Source organism: Polistes fuscatus, unplaced genomic scaffold (assembly GCF_010416935.1).
Source record: "Polistes fuscatus isolate 324 unplaced genomic scaffold, CU_Pfus_HIC Scaffold6, whole genome shotgun sequence".
Classification (NCBI taxonomy): domain Eukaryota; kingdom Metazoa; phylum Arthropoda; class Insecta; order Hymenoptera; family Vespidae; genus Polistes; species Polistes fuscatus.
In genome coordinates this window covers 7,753,230-7,778,305 of record NW_025113140.1, presented here as the reverse complement: position 1 = coordinate 7,778,305, position 25,076 = coordinate 7,753,230, and the positions used below count along the sequence as shown (strand labels likewise).

The following is a 25,076-nucleotide window of genomic DNA, read 5'->3' as shown; positions in this document are numbered from 1 at the left end:
ATGTAGGTCAGTGGGTCAAAATAAATACATTATATAACAATATAAATATCTTCGAAACAAATAATCGTCAAGATTTCTAACAAAGACGATAATTATTGATAATTATTTCTCTACCTATTTACGATATTGAAAATAATGATTTACTAATTGTTATAAATAATTTGTTACAAACGATTTTCTTACATTCTTTTAAATAAAATCTATTTAACAATATCTACGAAATAATGATCGACGATGTAAAAAATATCGGAGAATTTAACGATACGCTTAAATCATTTTGAATTATTTTAATGAGTTAGGAAAAAGATCGATTATTCGTTTATCTAACAAAGTTCGCGTTATTCGCAATATGTAACATTAAAAATATGTTAAAATACATCTCGCGTTCTCTTTCGGCTATGCGAGCCAATGCCGATTCGCAACGTTCATTTCGATTTGCAACGCAGAAAGGTATGCCATACGCGTTCGTTAAATGTGCGTTCGTTTACAGTCTATTACGCGATACCGTATTCTCTCACAGTTCGAATACTCGCATCGGGATTTTCAATGGATAGACACTCGCGTCGTTCATCGTACTATCATCGTACCTTCGTCCACCGAAATATAGTCGAAATTTTGAACAATCCTCGTTTCTAAAAACCGCGTACTCGTTGTTATTTTACGATCTAACGAAAAGTCGGGGAAGGGGTTGGGGAAAAAAAAATTAAACGAAAAAATTCATTCGCATTACGTGTTATTTTCGTTGTAGCATTATGCGATTAGTTACGTTGAATAATAAATTAAAAACACGGCCCTAAGAGTTTTATGTCTCTTTTTTTTCCATATTTCAAATTAAAAAAATTATACAGTTTTGTACGCATGCTTGTATCATTTGTCTGTAATTTTTCAATTACTCTTTTACCAACTTTTGTCACTAGACACGACAAATTTATAAATACAAATATATCACTAGTATATTTTCGTTAGCTCGATGTAATATGTATATCCTGTTTTTTTGTTTCTGGTTCGATTCGTTACGACTATAACCACGATTCGACTGACGCATATCACCTATATACGTATGATATATATATATATACATAGACATAATTACGATCGGACAAACAACACACGTCGCTATAGGCGCGGCTAATTAAGGTGCGTGGACAAGCTGTAAGTCCAATTATTATCAGTAATTTATCGTGTAAATACGCTGATAATAATTAGACGAAAATCCACTAGGGGGTTGATACAAATGTATTTTCTACGTATTCTTGTGTATGTATATATTAGTATATATGTATATAACATGGGTATAAACAATTTGACACAAGAATACAATTTTCGCTTTGATGCTTATCAACGATTTTCGATCGAGTGATCGACTGATTAAATATATTTTTTTTATTTTTCTTTTTTTATTTCTATGCTATTAACACGTCGCAATATTTTTTAGTTTTCTTTTTATTTAATATTAAATACGTAAAGAAAAATAAAACAACGAAGGATAAAGGAATATTTATTTTTTTCTTTATGCATAATATGATATTTCTGTGTTCTCTTGGAAAATTTTCTTCTTCGTCTTCAATCATCCATTTACATTTTTATTGAATAAACGAATTCCCAAATGGTTCCTGTTTTTCACCAAGAAATGCAGTTCTCGTCACCACAAAGGCCATGATTGCGAAAATACTTGTTTTGCTTGTTGACAGATACTGCTGTGTCGACGTTGTTGTTATACCGTAGTCGAGTAAAGACAACGAATTTTGCGGAAACCGTTTCGGTTTTCTTACGTGGAAGACGACACAGGCAAATCGTATCCAGTGTTTCATTCTCCTTTTCGTTATTCCCTTAAAGTAATTTCTTCTCTTGCATAATTAATTCGCTAATTCGAATAATTAAAAGCAACAAAAATAAATGTATCGAATCATAAATATTTACTAATACCAAGTTATTTTATATAATATACAGTTTTTTTTGTTTTACGTGAAATGATCTTTCCCAAAAATTCGATAGAAAAAAAAAGGAAAAAAAAAAGAAAAGAAGAAAAAAAAAGGAAAAGCAACGACAAACGAATTTATTTGACGTAAACTTAAATAGAGCGAGGACAGGAAGCGGTATAAAATCTCAAAATAATTGTACACGCGATCCACAAATTTACGAGAGGAAACTTCGAAACGGTTCTCGAGGCGGCACAAACTTCAACCATAGAAAGCAACGTTTTAAACGTTTCGTACCGACTACTTACTTCCAACGATTACTTCGTGTACCATTTTAAAATGTACACAACATTACTACCGAGTTTTGTTGGAAATTTTATTGGACAAATTTTGTGAGAGGAAAAAAGAGAAGGCAAGAGAGAGAGAGAGAAAGAGATAGAGTAAAAAGAGAAACAGAACAAATACGAACAAATCGTATTGGAACTTTATTATATAATATTCGATCGGATATTGAAGGTTTTCAATCGAATGAATCATTGAATGCACATTGATATTATATATAAAATAATTTGATTAAAAATACAACGCCGTAGAAATGTTTTATTTTCTTCTTTTCCTTTTTTTTGGGTTTTTATTACAAATTTATATGGATATACAATTGAACGTACTCGTTGAGTAATATATAATATACCCATAAATATATCCGCTAACAAAGATATTTTTTCTAAATTGATAAAGATTAATGAAAATGTCGTAAAAAATATTTATCAAAGATTTTCGTAAAAGTTCATGTTGAAGATAAAGGCTCGTTCAATGTACGATAAAGGTAGTTGGTATAAGAAAAAGTCAAATCACCAGAGGATCGTCTAAAGTTAAGGAAAGACGATAAATCGCATTACTCGGTCAGCTGTTAGGGACGAGAAAGTTTGTCCAAGAGTAAGACGAATCTTCTCGAATAAGAATAAGAAGAAGAAGAAAAAGAATAAGAAGAAGAAGGTTTTCTTTTTTTTCTTCAAGCATCGAATGGTAATCCGCGAATGTAGATGTACGTCTATCGCAAGGAAAGAGGGTAAGATCGAAATCAGGACTTGGTTTGTCGCGAATGGCGAAGCTAAAGGAAGGATACAAGGATGTCTCGATGCTGGAGTTAAACACAAGCTTTGAGAAAGTTTTAACGTTGGGTCGCGATCAAGATTGGACTTTTCTACGACTGTTACTGGTACTGACATTGCTGTTTTGAAGAAAGAGAAAGAGAGAGAGAGAGAGAGTGAGAGGAAAGAGAAGAGGGTTTTCAAATCCCTCTGGAATCGCTTACCCTAATCGCTAACGCCTTTAAACCTTCATCTTACTTTCTCTTTCTGCTTTCTTTCTTCAACACTTTACCCTCGTTTTATATTCTCATTCCAACACCCGAACGATTGCGAGTTTCCAAGACGAATTTCTACGACGAAGCTACGATTTAAGCTCGCTAAACGTTGACGTGTTTTTCAAAATACTATCTATTTTTCTCTCTTATTCGTTCTTACTTTCGAGAAAAACGGGAGAATGTAATCTATTCGTCGTAAATGAAAAACGTGCCAGGTTATATCTTCTCTCTTTCTCTCCTATTCGTTTTTATTCCTGATTGGATCGATCGTACGGAAGGTGATTCGTCGTACGCACGGAAAAGTTTACGGCTATGGGAAAAGTCTGGAAACGAGGGATGCGCCAGAATCGTGGAACGATTTTGATGGATGGAACGCCGCGTTCAGGTCCGTTGGAAAATCTCGGAACCAAAACGACCGGATACGAAATTTCTATCCGTCAGAAAAACTATTACATTTGTAATACTGTCTATGTACATATATGTGTATATCGTATCGTGTTAACGTACGTTTAAAAACTATTAATCTTTTATCATCTTACGGTTCAAACATTCTATTCGTCTCTTTTATCCATCGATTTTGATTGCTGAGTAATTAAAAGATTAAATAAAGAAAAAAAAGATAGCATATACAATTTATTCGCATATTTATTTATAATATATTACGAGAACCGATATTTCTGTTACAGATTATATTCATAAATAAAATCAATTTTGTATATACGAGGTTACTCATTTACGAGAGATCCTTGTAAGAATCCCATTAATTTTCTTACCGTGTATCGCGATGAAATGAAGCGAGATAAACGTCTTCCCCTTTTAACTTTTCCTCCTCCTCCTCCTCCTCCTCCTCCACGATCGAATATTCCTGATTAACTTTTATATTCTCTTTACGCAGTCGTATTCTTTTTATTAGATGGCTTTTTCTTCTCTCTTCGAGATCATCTTATTTTCTTTTCTTTTATTTTCTTTTCATTTCTGCTTTTATCCTCGTAAAACCATTGATATTCGTACCGTATGCACATCGGCCGCGTCGCACGTTTCAACCTTTATGCACATCCTTACGAGCTATCTAACGTTCCCGAGACTCAAAACCATCCCGACGAGAGATATTTCCTCTTACTATCTTTCTCTTTTTATTCTGAAAGATGCTTTAGAAGCCACAAAGATACCCCTTTGTATATCGTATATAAGTAAATATATATATATATATATATATATATATATATATATACGTTTTAACATATATACAGGGTAAGTCAACCGACTCAAAAATAAATAATACTGCTATGTTTTCCTCTTCCCCCTTTCTTTTTTTATTCTACATCAAAACCGAACAACTTTCATTTGAAAAATTGATCTTCCTCGGATATCCATTGTTTTTGAATATCTGATAAAAATTCTATATATATGTGTTATATATATATGTTTTTTGATATAAATGTAGAGATCACGTATCGATTATTATTATTATTACTGAACGATTAAAATCAAAGCCTTTGAAGATTATCATTGCGATTAACGTCTTTGTGCACAGATTTGAAATATTATACTGAAATAATTAAACGAAACGATATACGGATCGTTTGGGATATCTTTGAAAGGATTTTTAATCCGTTCCAATGGATTTTTAATCGAAATCGAATTCGTCTTCGATAACAATATTCACACTTTTGTTTTTCAATATCATTTTGCCATTGTTATTTCAAATTAAAAAGAATATTAAACCGATAAGAAGGATTTCCTTCCTTATTAATGTATTTCTTACAACTAGTATACTAATCTTCTATTAATCAAATAATTTCTATTTAAATTAATTATCCGTATTGTATTCGTTGTTTAAATTTCTATTTAAATTAATTACCCGTATTGTCCTTTTTTTTTTTTTTCATTTTAACGTTTAATAATGGATTATAATGCAAGGATAAAATTCGCGAAAATATGAAAAATTCACATGAAATACGAGATGAACGGTTTCGGTGAGTATTAGGTACGCGAAATTGAATGTTAATAAATTCAACGAATTTTTTCAGTTTAAATCTTGCGACGGAAAAAAAGAGGACGAAAAAAAAAAAAAAGGTAAAAATAAAAATTGAAAAAGCACGGCATATGATTAGTCCAGCTTTATGCATTTTCCACGTCCATTGAATATAAACGCAACGCTTTAACAAGTTTCGGTTCGATTCACGAAACGACAGCAAATTATTGTCGATTATTCAACAATGTAGCCTATATTATACGAACTAATCAGAACCCGAGCAAGTCAACCGAATCGAAAGTCACTGCAAAATGGAAACGAAAAAAAATCGACGCAGGTGACGGGGGAATAGTTTTCTGATTACCTCTTCTCGTTCTTGACGAAAATAATTAAAGGAATCAAAGCTTGATGAACGATAGGATGATTTATATCGGAATAAAGATGAAGATGAAAATAATAATAATAATTATTATCATTATAATCAGTTAAATTGCTTCCTTAAACTTAAAAACGATGAGAAAAAGTTCATCCCAATATTATTCTTAGGTCTATCATTTCCTAAATAAAATTAATAAAAATAAAAACATTTCTATAGCATAGGTTAGAATATATAGTATATAAAAGGATATTAAATGCATAGTTCACAGTCGATCGAGGATATGAATCGTTTTGGTGTATGTTTTTTTCCGATCTTTCTATTCTACAGAGGTAATATGAAATTCAGCCAAGTTTCAAGAATGCTTCGTTCGGGCATTTAGCCAAACGTAGATCCTCCAAAGATCGGAGTTCATAAGACTGGTTGAAAGAATTTTACTCGTATTTCCGAAATTTGGTTGCATATATCGTATAACGGTAATGAAATGAGTATAATCATTGAAGAAACTAATTCGTGAATTTGAAAACACGATGATACATTTGAAACAGGATACATCATTTGTTTAACGTAACATGTTGATGGTACTTTTAAGCTATCGTGCTTGCATTTTTGAAGTTCGGGTCGTGCATTTTCGTAGCTCTTGATGGGGAATACATCGACGATTTATCGGACGTACCTTTGATAGATTACATCTAAGGTGGTAGGAGAATGAAAAAGATGAGGAGTAGTACACGAGAAAAGGGACGAAATGACGAGAGGGTGAACGTGTAAGTGAAAACTTAATGGCCTCTGGAGGCAAACCATGTTACGTTATACCACGTCTATTCCCCGAGCGTATATTTAAAACGTTTAAGGCATTCCGAATCGTGAAAATAGCCCGATTTGCATATATACAGCTTTGGAATTCATGAAAAATTCATGGAAACCGAGTGGCGCTATACTTGAAATTATGCTTCCTTTACTATCAATTTCTTATTATTGCCAAGGCGGCCACCCGACGTTCCTGATACTTTCAGAGCTTGCTTTCCAGGCTTGTTTTCCGGAGGGTTGGCCCATACCGACTCGACTCGACCGACCGAGATGCTGACTGCAGCCAGTTGGCTGCAAGTAGGTAAATAGGAGTCCCATTATACGATAGAGAATAGTGTTGGTGGCTCGATGCACGAGAAGAAAAAGAATATGCTAGGTATATGTATATACATACTATGCTTCACGTACGTTTCATTCCCTTCATCTTTCTCTCTCTCTCCCCCTCTCCTATTCTCTCCGTTAAATTCTATGTAAAAATATTTAAATGTCCTTAGTTTGTCTGTCTCTTTCCATTCTCTTCTTATGCATAGCACTGAAACAACAAACCTTGCGTAGTTTAGACTTTCTTCCCAATAGTGATTTTCTCAGAAAATACAAATAGGGATCGAGTACAAGAAGAAATTCACTTTAATCTTAACGCTTATTTTTATTTTTCCTTATCTACGAAAGAGAAAAATAACATAAGTGAAAATAATTGGTAAAAAGCTCGGAAGGGGTTAGGAGTAAAATATATTATAAACGTGTTATTGAATATTTTTTTTCCTCGTCGAGAGATCCTTCCGCTTTAAACAGTATGATACAAGAGAAAATAGTATCATCATAGTATAGAGATTAGTATCGTCGGTGTAGGTACATGGATTATGCGAATTTCGATATTAACGTTCTCTCAACGATTCTCCAGTGGTTGGCCGAACGACGAAGGTCGTTAATCGGACGCGGTTTATGGGAGACCCAAAGTGCCATAAACGTTACTCTCTTCTTCTCTCTCTCTCTCTCTCTCACACACACTCTCTCTCTATCTCACGAGTGGATCGATTTTAATTCGATCACACGCTAGTAGGATGGAATAATCGTGTTGGGTGTTTTCGAATGGAGAACGTACCACTGCAAGCCAAGAACTTGTTTTTCGAGTAAAAATAAACATCTCTGTTGAGTTTTCATCGGGATAAATAAAGCAAGAAAGAAAGAAAGAAAGAAAAATAAAATGTCGAGGGAAGATGGTGGAAAAAGGTTGTGATCCTTTTTTTTAGTCGATCATCGTCGATAATTCGTCGAAGCGAATCCTTTGGAAGGAAGGAAGGAAGGAAAGCTTGAAAATAAAGAGACTCGTTCTTTCGAAATCTTGCCGAACGGCACGCGCTCGATTTGCCGATCCCACAAATCGACGTCTGGGATTGGGATTGCCTTCGCAAATAGAAGGATATACAGAAGATCCCCGAAGAAAGTAGAAGTAGGAATAGTAGAAGAAGAAGAAGTTTACCGTTAACTCGTTTCCGCGTGCACGAACGCGTTACTCGTCCTCTATTGGGGGCTCCTTTTCTTTTCTTTCTTCTTTTTCTTTTTCTTTTTCTTTTTCTTTTTCTTTCTTCCCTTTTTCCACGCTTTAAAAGGACGATCTCGTCGCGATCTTTCGAATACATGAAAGCCCCCAACCAAAGAAAACTACGCGTCGAGAATAATTCGATGATATCCGTCTCATCTTTTCATTCTTTCTACGCTTTGTATATTCCGTAAACGTGCTTTTGCATATTTTGATAAATCTTACAGCAACAACGACAACAACAACAAAAAGAAGAAGAGGAAAAGAATAGTATGGGAAAATAGATAAATTCATCAATTTTTTAAAAATATTTTACCTCTGCGTTGCGAAAGAAATCTATTAAAAAATGGAATAGATAAAAGAATTTTTGATTTATTCCGATAACTCTAATAATTATTTAACAGATACTTAGGAATTACTACGAAAATAAGAAGTGTTGCGAAAAGAGTAATTGATTTTTATGATTACTTGAAAATGCATCGAAATTAACTTCTATATTTAATAAATGTGCATATATATTATTATATATTTTTATTATATTATTATTAAAATACAAATGCAATATAGAAGGAACCTACTTTGTAGGATTGCAAAGTACAATTGTTTATGCTTTTTTTATTTTTTTATATTGTACCTATCTTAAAATGTTATTTTCTAGTTTTTGCTACTTAAAATTAATTTCAAATTACCTTATCCGTTATAAATTTAATTATTTGCTTTTTCTATTCGTTACAAGGTACACATAAATTTTTATTTTCTTTTTCGTATTTCTTTTGTTTGCAAATAACGTGATATTAAAATGTTGCAATATTTTGTTCATATAATTTTTAATTGTAACTCGTTTGATTAAAAATTAGCAAGAAAGGAAAAAAACTAGAATCAATTAGCCTAATTTGTTTAGTATTTTTAATCGTTCGTTGTTGTTGGTTAAAATGACGTTTCGTTTTAGTTGTTCAAACAATCGTTGCTTAAAACTTGCTCCAATACGTATTATCTCACTTTTTAAGATTTGTTTACAATATTTTCATTTTTATATATTTTTCGTATAATTTTCCACATGTTAACCACATGTATATAACAGTGACTCATATCTTGCTTTTATAATAACACATAGAGAAATGTTGGAATTAACGTCGGCCCGTGTTTCTCGCGAAGCATATTCAACCGCGTCATAGATCGTGTTTCGTCGTTAGAGGATTCATCGAATAAGATAACAGGTCAGTCCGACCGCAGACAAGGAGTTACGAGCACCGAAAATAGTCAAGTCGTCTATCTACTCGTGAATTTCGACGGAATGTGCATAAACGGATTATACTGACATTGTTATATTCCTAATGAAAGAGAACGAAGGAAGGAAATTGTCTGAAATTAATATCTAACAATGCATATATTTATTATTTCGTAGGAAAAAATTAAAAATAAATACATTCGGAATCAACGATTACAAAAATGAACGAACGAACGAATTAACTTTTTGTTCCTTAGAGAAGGAGGAGGAGGAAAAAAGATAAAAAAAAAAAAAAAAAGGAAAAAAGACCGAATAAAATGTAAATTTGAAAAATATATAAACTTGAAATTCATTGTTTATAAAAAATCATATCACGCAGGGGAAACGTAGCAACTTCGAAGTCCGACGAGCGTGCTCGCTTTTGAAGCACGTGACTGGAAATCAATTATGAGAAACTACAAAGCATCGCCTCCGTTCGTCGACCAGTCCTCTTTTCCAAACCTCTCTCTCTCCCTCCCTTCCAGCCTCTCTTTCGCCCCTAGTAGAATGTCGTTTGAGAACTCGACGTACGACACCTTTGTCGTACGGTTCGCGTACGTGCCTTGTAAATGATTATAAACAAAGCCTCTCTGACAAAATCTCGATGCCATTTTCTGCCAGAACCACAGCCACCAGAGAAGAGAGGATTTTGTTAGCATATATTATAATTTACCGCAGACTTGAAATTTCTCTCTCTCTCTCTTCTATCCATTCTCTTTCTATTTCTCTTTCCTTTTCGTCTGGTCGCTTTGTAGGTACCTAATTAGACAGGCAAAAATGATGATCGTTATGCGCTTTAAACTAATAATAATAACAATTATTATTATTATTATTAATATTATAATTATAATCAGATGAAAGAAATATAATATACGAAATGTGAAATATAAATTGTAACGAAAGGGTTAGATAAATTGATAGTTCCCTACACAAGCGTTATTATCACTTTCTCACTTTACAATATACGAGCTTGAAATTACTTGACTTTGGAATACGCCTTCTCCTACCTCTTCTAAGTATCACAATGGCACCCCCCATATCGATCGTCATGATACACGAGAGCCATAACGTTTCGGTTATATCAGGTACGCGTGAATTTCTACCCCATAATTCACTATTAGTCGTTACCCTATCCCTTCGTAGTATCCCTCCTCGGCATTCGAAGCCGATCATAGATCCTTCTCGATCGGTCGTTTACGCCTATGTACATATGTACAATGTCTTAGCCAATACATGCTACTTACTGCACAATCCATTACCTTTGATCGATATAACTATGAATAATATAATTTCATTGTATATCCATGTTATAGATTTGCTCTAATTATTATTATTATTATTGTTATATTCATCCCTTGGTGACTCCATTCATAGCGAAACTATCGATCAAATATAAATGGCTTTTCCTATTTAGATTAATCGATCTAGATATTTACTTATGTTTCAATTATTCTTGCTTTTGGTATCTATTATTTTTTTTATTTTATTAGTAATACATAATTAGTAGTATATAATATAAATAAAAAAATAATATAAGAAATTAGTAATATATAATATAAATAAACAAATGTTAAAATATTATAATATTTTGTAACTTACAAAACTTTAGTATTCGTCAAATGGTGAAATTTCATCGGAACATAAGCATACGTACAATTTTTATTATAATTTTTTCCAATCCGTTCATCGTACCTACATATGAATACCATGAAAAAAACGATCCAAGACTTATCATAAAAAAAAATCTTTTCGAATAACAACGGGAAAAAAGCGAGTTTCGAGGATAAGCTTCGAAAAGAGATTGCATCGTTGTCTTCGTCTTTGTCATTGGTAACACGTAGGATATACTGGGTATATCCTACGTGAAATTATTTCGCGACTGTTTTCTACCGTTGTTATAGGTATCCCTCGATTTTCGTTCTACGAGGTGTAAATATACGAGGAAACAGAAGATTGTCGTGAAATGAGAGAGAAAATAAATAGATAAAGAGAAAGAGAGAGAGAGAGAGAGGAATGGTTTATAGGTGTTATAACAGGAAAATCTATACAGGTGCAGAAAGGAAAGATCTGCGTTCCTTCCATAGCTGTTCCAACTCGTTCGTTTTACGACTTTTCGGTAGAATACAAGGTATCACTCGGTATATCAAAGAATTGCCATATTCTCGAGGTGAGATCCTTGCAATAAAAATCCACAAGGAAGGAATTCAACAAGGTGTCTTCTTCTTCTTTTATATATATATGTACTTACTTACAGTCGTCTTGTAAGGAATTTGTCGGATAAATTACTCTTTTTCTTTTTTTACCATACGTACGGATTTATTTGTAGAAAAATCATTTCTCTTACCGCGTTATATTTTTTTTCCATTTTTCTTTTTCTCTTCTTTTATATATTTCTTTTTTTTTTTTTTCTTATCCCTCCCAGGTTAAATCTATCACGTTATATTCTCTTAACATTGGATTCACTCCCTGTTAAAGTCTCGTTTTCTCCTATTTACTCCTCATACTTTATATCCCTCGTCGCCCGTAAAGATTGTTGTCCGACGCTTTATCGTTTTCACGAGGATCGATCTATCGAGAAAGCTTGTCGGGATTAAACGGCTGTATCGATAACCATGTCGGATAAATTCGATGGCCGCCGCTAGTAGTCGTGTGATAAAAGCGAAAACAAGTTTATCTTCCCTTTCATCATTTTACTTTTTCTTATTTATAAACAAGACGATATTATCCATGGTGATTTTGCGATCAAATAATTGAATCAATTTTATATCATAGATATAAAATACATTCTTATTTTCTAATAGTATTATCATTAATAATACGTCATATAGTATATAAGTATTTAAACAACAACAACAACAAAAACTATTATTTTATACACATTTGCATTATTATTTTAATAATAATTTTCATTTAATATAAAAGTATCATGTTCTTCTCTTAGACGAATGAAAAGGTTACACGTAGGGTATATATGAAATGTGTGAAAAGAATATCCTTAGACGTTATTATTCTTTCCCACAATACATATGTATACCTACGTGTCGTGATTGCCATATTCTTTTCGTGAATCATGCTTTTTTCCGTCTCTTTCCCCTTTTTTCCAACGAAACGTTGAGAAGTCTTTCAACTCTTATCAGTACACGTTGGCAATGAAAAGAGAGAAAGAGAGAGAGAAAGAGAGAAAGAGAGAGAGAACGAATGAAATGGGAGAAAAGTGGGGGTAGACTGTAGAGAAGAGAAGAGGAAAAAAAAAAAAAGGGAAATTTCTTAACAATGATATAAAAACGAGAAAAGCGTGGGTGACCCAGATATGCCCTGAGAGAAACGAAATGCTTTTTACTCGCATACCAATTCTTTTGTTACAAGCAAACGTGTCCGACGAGATATACGTTTGACGACACGACCAAATAGTAATATACATTCTCATACACACACCTACACATATATTATAAATATATTTAGATATATATTATAATGTACAATATATATATATATGCATGTAAATGTACGTATATTACACGAACAAGACCACTAAAGTACAGGAGGTGAAAATAGAGGAAAATGCGAGAGCACCGTCCTAATTAAAAAGTTGCGTTTATAAAAGGCCCTTTTAAAACACTTTCAGTTCGTGGTTGTCCTCGATTCGTCATTGCTTAAAAATACAAGTTATGTCTGACATTTTTTTATTCCCTTTCTTTTTATTCTTTTTATTTTTTCTTTCTTGATTCAAAATTCGAATGGGTATCTAAACGAGCTGATCTTTTCTCTTATAGAAAATCTTACTAAAGAAAAAAGGAAGAGGGGAGTAAAAAGGAAGGAGCATTGAAGAAAATAGAAAAAGCTTAGAAAAATTTCGGAATTTATCGAGCATCGATATCGATTTTCTTTTTGTCAAAAAAATGTCAGATAAAGTTCGTATTTCCGAACGAACGAAGAAGCTAGGATAAAAACGATCGATGAAGCTGGCGAAAAATGTGTATTTATATATACATATCCATATGTGTGTGTGTGTGTGTTTGTGTGTTGCGTATATGTCTGTACTTACCCGTTTTATCGAGAGATGCGAAAGAAGATAAAATTATGCATAAAGTGAAGACGAGGAAGAACGTTCATACGTTCAGTGGAGAACGTAATTTCCTTTAGAAGGTTCCGTTACTTTGCTACAAATATGTATATGTATGTATACTCGTATATTGCGTATAGGCATTCATGTGTGTGTGTATGTGTGTGTGTGTATGTTTATACGTCAAAATTGTAATTGGATTTGCGAAAGGATAGTCCGAATTATCTTCTCTCGATGTTACCTGTATAATGTTCTACGGGATCGCGAACACAGACAGAAATCCTATAGTAAATTAATTGAACATTCTCTCTTGAGAGTACTTCTGACTTGATTTGTGATCCTATTTAACGAACGTAAATACTTAATATGGAAAAAAGAAAAATCTATCAATTTATCGTTCAATAAATATTCTTAGAAAATAATTTAGATCGAAATTAATGTTTATTGGAAATTAAATGTTTTACTAAAAATCGTATGGTAATTCGAAAATACAATTTTCTATATATATATATTTGTTTTTTAATTATTTCTGATTTTTAATTACGATAATGATCTTAATAATAATAAAGAAAGAAATGTTTTGCCATTTAAAATGATTTGTTTTTATTGGAAATTATTTTTTAAAGTTCTTTGAAAAAATACTAAGAAACGTATTTATAAAATATCGATAAATCGATCTGATTATATCGATAGTTTTTAATAACATAGAAATACATTGTTTTTCCCTTTAAAATGGTACTTTTTCTTAACAATTTTTCTTTCAATTTTTTTCTTAATCGTTTTTTCTTACTGTTTTATTTTTTATTTATATTGTTTATATTTTTACTTTACTGACTTTAACTCGATTCACTCGTTTCTTCTTTCAACGATTTCGAAATCCTCACTCGTTTACCGACCCGATTATATTTCACGAGATACATATATACTTTGATAACTTCTAATATTGTCCCTTATTTGCCGTATATAATTATCAAGTAGAGAATGTTGGGATTTCGTATCACGATCTAGCGTATAATTTTCTTTTTCAAAAGAAAGATCAATAGGATTGCATTATAAAACGAAAGGACAATTTTCGAATAGAATAGTTCGATATTATGGATTCGTATAAAGTTCTTCGACCAATTCACTTATTTCTTTTCAGTTATAGGGCAAAAAAAGGAAATGCTTTTGAAAATATTTCGAAGAAAAGGGGGAACGAACATGACCAATGAAAACGAGAGAATTCCAATACTTAAAAATACGAAATAAAGTAAAGTAAAAATAAAATAATAAAGAAACAAAAAATAAGAGAGAGAAAAAGAGAGAAAGAGATGAAAGCCAAGTTTTAAGTAAAATAAATATTAGGGGGATTAAAAAGAAAGAAAAAAAAGAGACAGCAAAATATCGAACAATGGCAAACGTATTTACGATGGAAGACAGCTAAGCAAACGGGCTATTGTTTTCTTACAAAAGATACTTAAAGAATCAATGACGATACGTGGTTTAGGAAGACACTCCACGATCGTATTGTATCCGTAAATATTTAAAAAAGTTAATTTATAAAAAAAAATATACAACAACATGTTACAAATTATGACGATTTAAAGAAAATCCTGAAAAAGCACCATACTCGATTTGGCAAAAGGATAAGACAAAAATTCAAACAAACTAAAATCAGGAATGCGATAAAAAATGAAAAGAATAAAATACAAAGAAAAGAAAATAGGATATATAAAGTTTTGTTGAGACAAGACATGCACGGAAGACAAAAAGGAAGATTGATAGGTTTTCTCAAAAATGGAAAGAAGGAAAAATGGAGAAAGAATTAAATTGCCTAGCGGAGAAAAGAGTTTTTCGGCAAAAAATACTGTAAAAATAAGGAAGACCGGAAAAAGAAGAAAGTAGAAGAATTCGGGAAAAGGCAAATATAATATGAAACTGATCAATAAAGAAATGAAGAAAAGATCTAATTCGAAAAATAATATTATAAAAAAGTAAACATAAATATTTCTAAATATTTCAAATCATCTAATAGCATATTAATTAAGCATTCCATTGATCTTCAAATTATTTGATCGTTCATTCATCTATCCATGTTTATACGTTACTCGCTTATGACAAATGCTAACTTTATTAAACGTTAATATTTCATGGTTAGATTCCTCTTATATTTGAACAGTACGTTACACAAATATTTGAATCGAGAAGATACGATGATGATATGCATATCTATAGATCTTGTCCAACGAAATGAAACGAACTATATATACAGACGAATACATCTACGTAGAAGGGTAAAGAAAAAAAGATTGAAAAAACGTAAGTTCTCTTCTCTTTTACTGACTGACAGGATTAATTCCCATTCCACTCGCTGAACTTCCACTCTCCTGCTGTCCTTTCCATCAAATGAAGTGGATGCATGCTTGTAGGAGACTTTACAAATACACATACTAATGCATAGATATTTTTCATTCGACATTACATTACGTTACATTTACGATGTACGATTCTATAGGTTGTAGGATGATAGGGTATACCCTAGAAAATAGGGGGAACAAAGGGAAGAACCCTGGCAAAGTCTCGTCATTGAAGCGAAACATTTCTCCGATGTCAAACTCCCGAAAAGGCTCATTTTTCACCACAGGATTGTCATTCTTGTGGTTTCCTAAAGGGCCTAAACACAAACCACACTGTTCTAACCTCCATCTCTCGATTCGAGACTTCGACGAAATCGTATTTAAAAGAAATTCTATCCTTAAATATATTTCATTTTCAAATTGAATAAAAATTCTCATTTTGTATTGTACCAAGAATAATAATACTTCAGTGAAGATGATCACGCGAGTTTCTTGTTTCGTAAATTCACGAACAGTGGCAAAAATTGTTCTTCTTTTTATTTCTTTTTTCTCTTCTGTTTCTCATTTTTTCTTTTCATTTCTTTTTTTCATTCTTGCAAAGAAGCAGCACGTCACAGTAATGGTAGCGTGTAAGTACGTGATATCTTCGCTGGAAAGGAATATTGGAGGGAACAGTTTTGGTGGGTTTAAAGTCACGCGGAGGAAAACCAAGAAAGAGAACGGGGGTTAAAGGGGAAACAGGAGAACTTGAACAATGGTGCCACGGACCGCAAACGCCGCGAACCTCTTCTTGGCAACCCTCTTCTCTCTCTCTCCCTCCCTCTCTCTCCTCCACTGTCTGGACCGTCCCTAAACCGCACGCTCATACATATATACCAACCCCTTTGCAAGTATCTGATATTAATAGCGAGAAAATCACGCGTACAAAAGCACCTAGCAAAACTATACGACGTGGGTTACCAAATCTTTCAACATTTCAAAAGCACGCGCTATAATACTAATAATATTTCGTTAAATTCTTTGACAGTGATAAATGGATAATAAATTTTCTCGCCCGTTGCTATTTGCTATGGGAAATATTTTTATCCTCTCTTTCTATCTTTTTTTTTTGTTTTTAATTCAACTTGCACGGCATTGTTTCGAATTAAACGAATATTTATCGATATTTGAAAATACGTAATAGTAAGAAATAATAATTTGATTCTCCTTCAATTACATTACTTGCCGTATATCATCGATTAAATTTTATTTCTTCTTATTAAAATACTCCATGTACTTATATTGCAATCTAAATTGAATTATTAACTTTGTAATTTAAACGTAATGAAATATTTTACATGCAAATATTGAAATGGAAAGATATTAAAATATTTAATAATATCGGTGGGGGGGGGGAATTTATACGAAATATCTAATTGGAAATAATTGATAGTATTTTTGAATTCCTTCTCGACCAAGAGAAATTCCGTTGAAACGTTGCGTTTTGCCGGACACGTTTGTACACGGTAAGCTACAAATAATCCACACGCAAACCGTAAAGTTCCAACTATTTGATTACACTACTGTTACTAACATAAGTTACGTTACCTAGTGTGTTGTATACGTTCTTGTAAGAAAGTACACCCCGTATTGTACCAGAGTTTATTTCACTTTAGCAAAAGTTAATCCGCGTGAGTGATGCGTAACTGTTACGACACGTGTCTTTTTTCCACTTATCATCCTTTTCTTTTCTTCTTCTTTTTCTGCTTCTTTTTCTTCTTTTTATTTCTTTTCTCTTTAGTCTCTCCGATGCTTTTATTAGAACAAATATTTTACGTTTCCAATTTAAATAGAAGGGAATGGTAACAAGTTCTGTGATAATAACTCGGTGTTCCTTCCTAATGCAAAGAAAAAAAGAAAGAGAGAAACAGAAAGAAAGAGAGAGAGAGAGAGAAAGAAAGAAATACATTGTAATGATTATGATAATGATATCATCGCACAAGTATCCGCGGGAAGTCATAACGTCGGATACCTTTTACGCGATATTCTACTCGTTTCTAGGTATTACATACATACAAACAAGTTCCATAATGTAGAAGTGGATTTTCTGAAAGCTCACCGAGAAACTTCTGTCTTTCTCCCTTTCTTTCGAAATAAAAGAGAGACAAAAAGAGAATAAGAGACACGTTAAGAAAAGATATACGACTTCGTAGTCCTTCGTATTTCCCATTAACTTCCTTTTCCACTGATAAGAAAGAAAATTTGATCAGAGGAAAAAAAAAAAATGAAATCTTCGATAATACCCAAGTTCCTTTTGTATGGAATAAAATATATCTTATTGTTAGTGATTTTATTTTGTTATCATCGCTAAAGGCGTTATTTTGGATCGACAAAAGGTAATATTTTATCGCGGGAATTTTGTGACACGATTCCAAGAGGTAAAAACCCAGGATCTGTTTGCAGATGTACGCGAGGAGATCGTTGGTCGAATGTCGAATAACGACGATCCCAGCTGTTGACAAACGGTTCTTCTGCTGCATTCTAAGCTCCGACTTCGAACGAATCGAAAGTACTTGTCTTCTACTCTTCGTCGTCGTTGTCGTCCTCCTCCTCCTCCTCCTCCTCCTCCTCCCCTTCCTCCTCCTCCGTTGGGGCTGAGTTCTCGTACTGCTTCGTGCGCAAAACAAGAAGGAAGGAGAAACAAAACTTGAGCATAGGAATCGGTGAGAACATCGTAGTCAACAACGAACGTCGGGAATTGTCGGACTGTTCCTCGTTGTATTCCAATGTAAAATATTCAACCCGTCGAAGTTTACTTCCACAGAACACTGAAAGTGAGGAACAGAGAAATAGATAAAGAGAGAGAGAGAGAAAGAGAAAGAGAGAGAGAACGATAACATAGGCGTCGATCTCGAGCGTGCCGAGTAATGAAGTATTTACCGAGAAACGGATGGCCGTGGTCACGCCACAATGACCCCATGCTCTCGACAACACAGGACACAGAGAATGAGAGAGAGAGAGAGTGGACCACTTTGTGGCCTTTCCACGATGTTTGATGCGAAATCGCATAGGGCTAACCAGAAATTGGAATTCTCTTTTACCGCAAAATGTGACTACGAGACCAACCTATCACCATTTTACCGACACCATTTATCTTTTTTTTCTATTTTCCGTTTTATATTGAAGTTATACTTCTTTTGGCGCGTTTGGGAAAATGTGATGGGAGTGATGATTTTTTTCCGAGCGTCTGTAAAAACGACACCACGAAGTTTGTCGATATTGAACGATGAGCGGGAAAGCGATTTCAAATTTACGGCATGAAGTTGTCTTCTTCTCTTTTTTTTTCTCAAGCGGGTCACCCCCATCCAAGTACTAATCGTACTCAGCGCTGCTTTACTTAAATGATCGGAGCGAGAACTAATGCTGTAACCTCGCCATGGCTGTTGACGCGTGAAGTAATTCGATATATCTCCCTTATATTTAATGTGGACTGATATCTATATTTTTATATTTTTTTATTCTTTCTTATATATATTATTATTATTTTTCTTTTTTTTTGAAGTTATTTTTCCGAAGTTATTTTTGAGGTTATTGAGGTTATATTCGTTTTGATACGCCAAAGAAGTATAACTTCTTAGTGCGTACATAAGTGCACACATTAGTTTTTCTTTTTTAACATATCTTTTTCTTTTCTCATAATCGGAATTGTAGAGATTCCATGAAACGAGAAATCTTGGTATTAAAGGGAAATTTCAAGTCGTAAGATCGTTGATCATTACATCGGAGAAATTCGTGATTCCATCTGCACATTGTCTCACCTATACATCGTTCTAAGATGTCGCAATAATAGGAATCCATTAGAAAGCACACGTTTTCGTCGCGTTATCTAGTCGACGACGTGTCTAGATCGACGCCAGCACATTTATCTCGTGTCATGTTATATCCAACTACGATCGGTTAAGACAAATGAGAGATTCGTAGTCGATAAAAGACTCCCGCTAATATCGTACATACATCTCGCGTATTTTCTCAACACGAAAAAAAAAAGGAAAAAAGAAAATACAAAAAAAACACATCTAGTTACTTGGAATATCTTTCATCGGAAACACCATGTTTCTGTTTTTATTTGAACTAGTAAAAGCATGCACGTATACATATCCCAATGCGTGTACGTTTAACTATACCGTTACCTAAGAATAATTAAGGTCATAATAGTAACAGGAGTTTTCTTCTCTTTCTTCTTTACAAGTTTCACTTGAAAAAAGAATCGTTTCGTTTAACGCGAGTTTCGCAATAAGCTGCTTGGCAAACGAGACTACATTCGAGCGCTCGTTGTCACCTAGCCTCATATCATTTCGGACGTAGAAACGTTTCTACGAGACAAACATACTCTCTCTCTCTCTCTGTCTCTCTCTTACACACACACACTCTGTGAAACTCGACTTTCGAGATGTCCTACTCGAGCTGAAGAATTCCAGAAGAAGCATCTTCTCTCCTCACACACTCTTGTCCTCTTTTTCTCGTTTAAATTTCCCCTATTTCACAGGGTTAAGGACTAATAATAACAAGAAAGATTAAAAGTATTAAAAAAAGGGCTCCTCCGTTTTTTATTAACTTTCGTTAATTATGACCTACGACCCCTAAAACTCTTACGGTCAACCAAACTTTCTTTCCTCTTTCCATTCCCACGCATTTAATACCCCGTTCTTTAAGTTTCCATCTGTCGTGCTCGTCGTTTCAAATCTTCTTCTTCTTCTTCTTTATGGTTTTTTCTTCTTTCTTTCTGTCTTATTATTTTAAATGAGCTCTCTCTTTCTCTTAAAAAGAAAAAAAAAAAAAGGGTAAACGTGTCTCGCGTAAGAAACGTAAGAAACAAACGTCAAAGCCGAGAAAAATCGATGAAGAAAAAAAGGTGAGCAAATTGAGAGTCACTGTCCGCATACGCACAACCGATATCATTCAATTCGTCAACGAGAAATAATACGCGTGGCCGTTTCAATCGTTTCACGTGTGCTTCGAATAAATAATACCACGGAAACGGCAGTGGTACCTCCTTGATTATCAAAACAACTTCGTTCCCCCATTGAAATTCGATAAAGTTGTTATCGTTAATTATATCGTCGTAGAATTTATACAGGGAAGATTAACGATTTTGCCGCATTGGGATTTTGTCTACGTGCTGCTACGTGTATCTTTATCCGTATAGATTCGTAACAATAATTCTAAAAAATAGTTTATCAAAACAAATTTTCCATTGAAATTTTCGATTCAATTCAAAAACCAATTTTTGATATAACAAAGTTATTTTTATTATCAAACAAAATAAAATAATTCAAATAACGTTGTGTAATCCCTTCCCCCTCCCTTCCTCCTCCTTCAACTCCCAACTCAACAAAACAAAGACATGACGATCTAATTACACGAATAATATCAGAGAAAAGTAGTATAATATAATTATTTCGAAATTTGATACAATAAACGTAACTTTCATTAGGCTATTAACGATCACATTTGAAACCTTTACACTGTACATTTTCAAGACATTCCCACGAAACTTTCTCTCTTATCTCTCTTCTCTCTCTCTCTCTTTATGCTTACGATTAGCATTGCAGACGCCGGAATAGTAGCCAGAAGGGTAAGAAAAGGGACATAAAAGTTTCACTGGAAAGTCGTCGTGCTTCGCCTACGACAACGACGACGACGACGACGACGCGTGACCTTCCGGTGGGATGAAAAAGAGAGAAGGAAAGTGGACTGAGTGGGGTGGAAGGTAGAGACTGTAGAAAGAGAGGGTTTTCAAGTAGATAGAAAGAGAGAGAGAGAGAGAAGAGTCAGAATGGAAAAGGAGGGTAACAGCAGACGAGGATAGCAAAGGAGCGTGAGTTACGAGGCGAGGCCGATGAGGAGGGAAGAAGGAAGGAGCTTCTGAGTAAAAGGGGGATGGTAGGAAGACTAGGAGAAGAAGAAGGGAACGGGGGATAAGGGGGTAGGTAGCGCGTTGTTTACCCTTTATTTATGACGAAAGTTTGGCCAGATTTCGCGAAAGCGCGGTACCCGGGGTCGGTTAAGGTGCGGTGGCTCGGTCACGAGGGTCGCGGAAGAGGAAAAGCAAGCCGGTGGGTGGCTCGTGAACGAACAGGGAGAGGCTTTCCAATGCTGCTGGTGCTGCTGGAAGGAACGAAGAAGGGACGAAAAGGGTGTTCGAGCTGCTGCACGAACTTCAGTTCGTTTAGAAAGAGAGAGAGAGAAGGATGATAGTAGAAAAGGAAGGCAGAAGCTCAGCCACGCTCGGTCATTTATTAATGTCATCCCTCTCTCCTCGTTTTCTCTCCCTCTTCTTCTTCTTCTTCTGCTTCTTCTTCTTCTCTTTCCTACCCAATCCCCTCTTCTTTTACTATCCTATTTCTCTCTTTCTCTCTTTCTCTCTCTCTCGTTTGCTTTTTCTTGCTATCCTTCTCTATTTTGTACGTACATACGATGTTACCCATCTTGCGAGTACTATTCTGCACGATAATAAGCCGACTGTTTGCTTCACTGTGTGGATTTAGATCAAGCGATATCTCTTTTTGCTTTTTTCCTCCTTTTTTGTACTTCTTTGTTTCCTTTTTTTTCTTTCTTTCTTGCTTTCTTTTTTCAAGGATAATAGGATTCAGTTTTACGTTGGAAATAAGTTTTAGAGAATAAATGATCATTTTGAGAGTACGGATATATCTATAGAATTTAATGTAATATAAAAGTAGATAGAAATGGCGTTTGGGGTTTCAAATAATTGAATAAATGGCATGATTCCAAGTTTTAATACAAATTTTGGCTTATGCTTTAGCTTTAATTAATATCGTGGAGAGAGTTATATACATTTTGGAAAGTTTACAAGAATGTTTGTAAAATAAATAAAAATATTATTAGGGTAAATAATAGTAAATAAATATTGTAGTAGCATAAACAAAAGTTGTATAATATCGTTTATCAAAAAACAATTAAAATTAATCATCTATGTGTTTACTCATTTTACGTACCTGTATCAAATTATTAAAAATCATGTATTTTTTGTATTTTCTTTTTTTGTTTCAATATATTTCGTTAAATTCTTGACTACCAATACACACACCTACACACACATACTAGTTATTTTGTATTCAACGATATATACGCGTCAATGAAAGTATAATACCTTCAACGAGTTAATTAACTCATTACTTTCTTCATCGCTAACACGTTTACTAAACTATAAGTACGCTATTTTCATTCCTGTCAATACATAACGGAACAAAGCAGATTATTTTATTTCCTTTAATTAATCATGCGCATAGATAATATTTCTTCTATTTTTAACACTAATTAGCACGAATATTGTTCATAATTAGAAGGAAATATGGGAAAATAAATTCATCCGCATCGTTTATTTCCGAAAATTATTATTCTTGCGAATAAAAAATCTTTTATTTTACATTATTCTAAACTACGAGGTAAAATAAATCCATATGATAATTATAAATAAAAAAATAAATACTATTAGATATATACGTTGTTAATTGACGTATGTCAAACAGTGAAAAGCAGAAAAAAAAACATTTTTATTTAAGTACCAAAAAAGAAATTCCGAAATTTTAATTCAAGTAAATCATTATTATTTCGTTGTAATTAAAAAACGATACCAATTACATAATTTTTACAAAATACATTTATTCCGTATAATTTACACATTTCAATGAACCTATTCTCATTTCCTTGAGGATGAAATTCTCGATTCCTCCTCACCCATAAATTGGTGAAATTAAAATAATAGAAATGAATTCAAAGTTAAAAAAAAGAAGAAAGGAAAAAACAAGAACAAGACCAAACCAGAGGAAAGGGCAAAGAAAACGTTTTCATCACGCTAACGTTGGTCAATGTCAACAGCTAATAATGATTTCACGCAATAGAAAAAGTTTATTGTAAATGCCATTCTACAAACGTGTTATTTCCATTCTCTCACACGAATCCCTCAGTTGCCATTCAGAACGTACCTAGAGGAGGAGGAGGAGGGGGAAAGGGTTGATGGAAAAGGTACGAGGAGTAAGAAGAGAAAGAAGAGAAAGAGGAGGAGGAGGAGGAGGAGGAAGGGGGGAGGGAATACAAAAACGTTATTCATCTCGTATAAGATAATAAGCAGGCTAGTTAGTTCCGTCCGTGGAGTCGAATCAACTAACCTGACGATCCTTTTTGCAGCACTCGTACGAGAGAAAGTGCATTGTGTTATGCGCGTGGCCCTACGACGACGTGCACCCTGCGACGTGCACGCGAGCTCGACCTCTGACAAAAGAAAGGAAAATAAAAAAAAAAGAAAAGAAAAGAAAAATCGAAAAAGAGGAAGTAAAACGAAATAGTAATTGCTATGCTGGTAGATGACAATATAACGTCATTCTCATTTTGATTATAAACACCATGAGTTGTTTAATTTAACTATTCTATCATCGCACCTTTAGTCCTTAAATATTACATTTTAATAATTATAATAATATATATATATATATATATATATATATATAAATATAATAATTTTATATTAAGTATAATATAATTATATTAATATTAATAACATAATTTTGTTATTAAAATTATCATCCAGATATATTCTCGATTATTTTCAACCTTTTGTCTCGTTCCTGTTTTTTTTTTTTTTATGTCAAAATAATAAGAAAAAAAAGACAGCGATGGATTTTCTAAGCTTTGTTATTTAACACCGTTGCGTTAAGAGTTCATGAGAATTCTCGTAAATTGCAAAACTGAGCGTTGAGACCGGGTTACGAAATATGAGCTCATAATTATGAAAGTGGTCTAACAATAAGTCATATATATCATTTGTTTCGAAATTTTTAAAGGATTACACTTGAACGCTAAATGAATTCTATTTATAATATTAAAATAACAAGCACACTATCTAACTGTTCATTAATCAACAAAATTAGATTAGATTAACTTAGAAATGACTAATAAATTAATTTCTTATTTTTTTGCCAAAATTTTTACTTTAAACCATTTTCATAATTATTAGTACCAACGATTCTATGAATTAAAAATAATTTGATTAAAATTATATTATATTTAGATAAAAAAGAACGAATAAATATATAAATATATACATATATATATAATAATATTTAAGCATTTATAAAAATGTGAATTAAAAAAATACATATATGCATTGTAAAAAGTTATTTCGGATTATTCAAAACATGTTAAATGCACAGAATACTTGGTCATTAATATTTGATTTATCGAATTTCTATTATAATTATTTGAACAATAAAATTTTTGTATCTTTTTCAATCTTACGATATAACACTTATCAAACCCTTATTTCCCTCTTCCTCTCTCTCTCTCTTTATGCTCGGATAGTCAAGACTCGAGGGAAGACTAAGAAGAACACGTTACTTTATATTTAGTACTTCGACATGGTCTCCTC

The 25,076-nt window shown here is 33.3% G+C and overlaps 1 long non-coding RNA gene across 1 annotated transcript; it reads left to right on the top strand.

Moving 5' to 3' along the window:
• Positions 1-1,022: 1,022 nt before the first annotated feature.
• LOC122523481 lies at positions 1,023-23,963 on the top strand. Its single transcript, XR_006305307.1, has 2 exons — positions 1,023-1,137; positions 23,840-23,963. It is a non-coding gene; the product is annotated as an uncharacterized LOC122523481 (long non-coding RNA).
• The last annotated feature ends 1,113 nt before the right edge of the window (positions 23,964-25,076 follow it).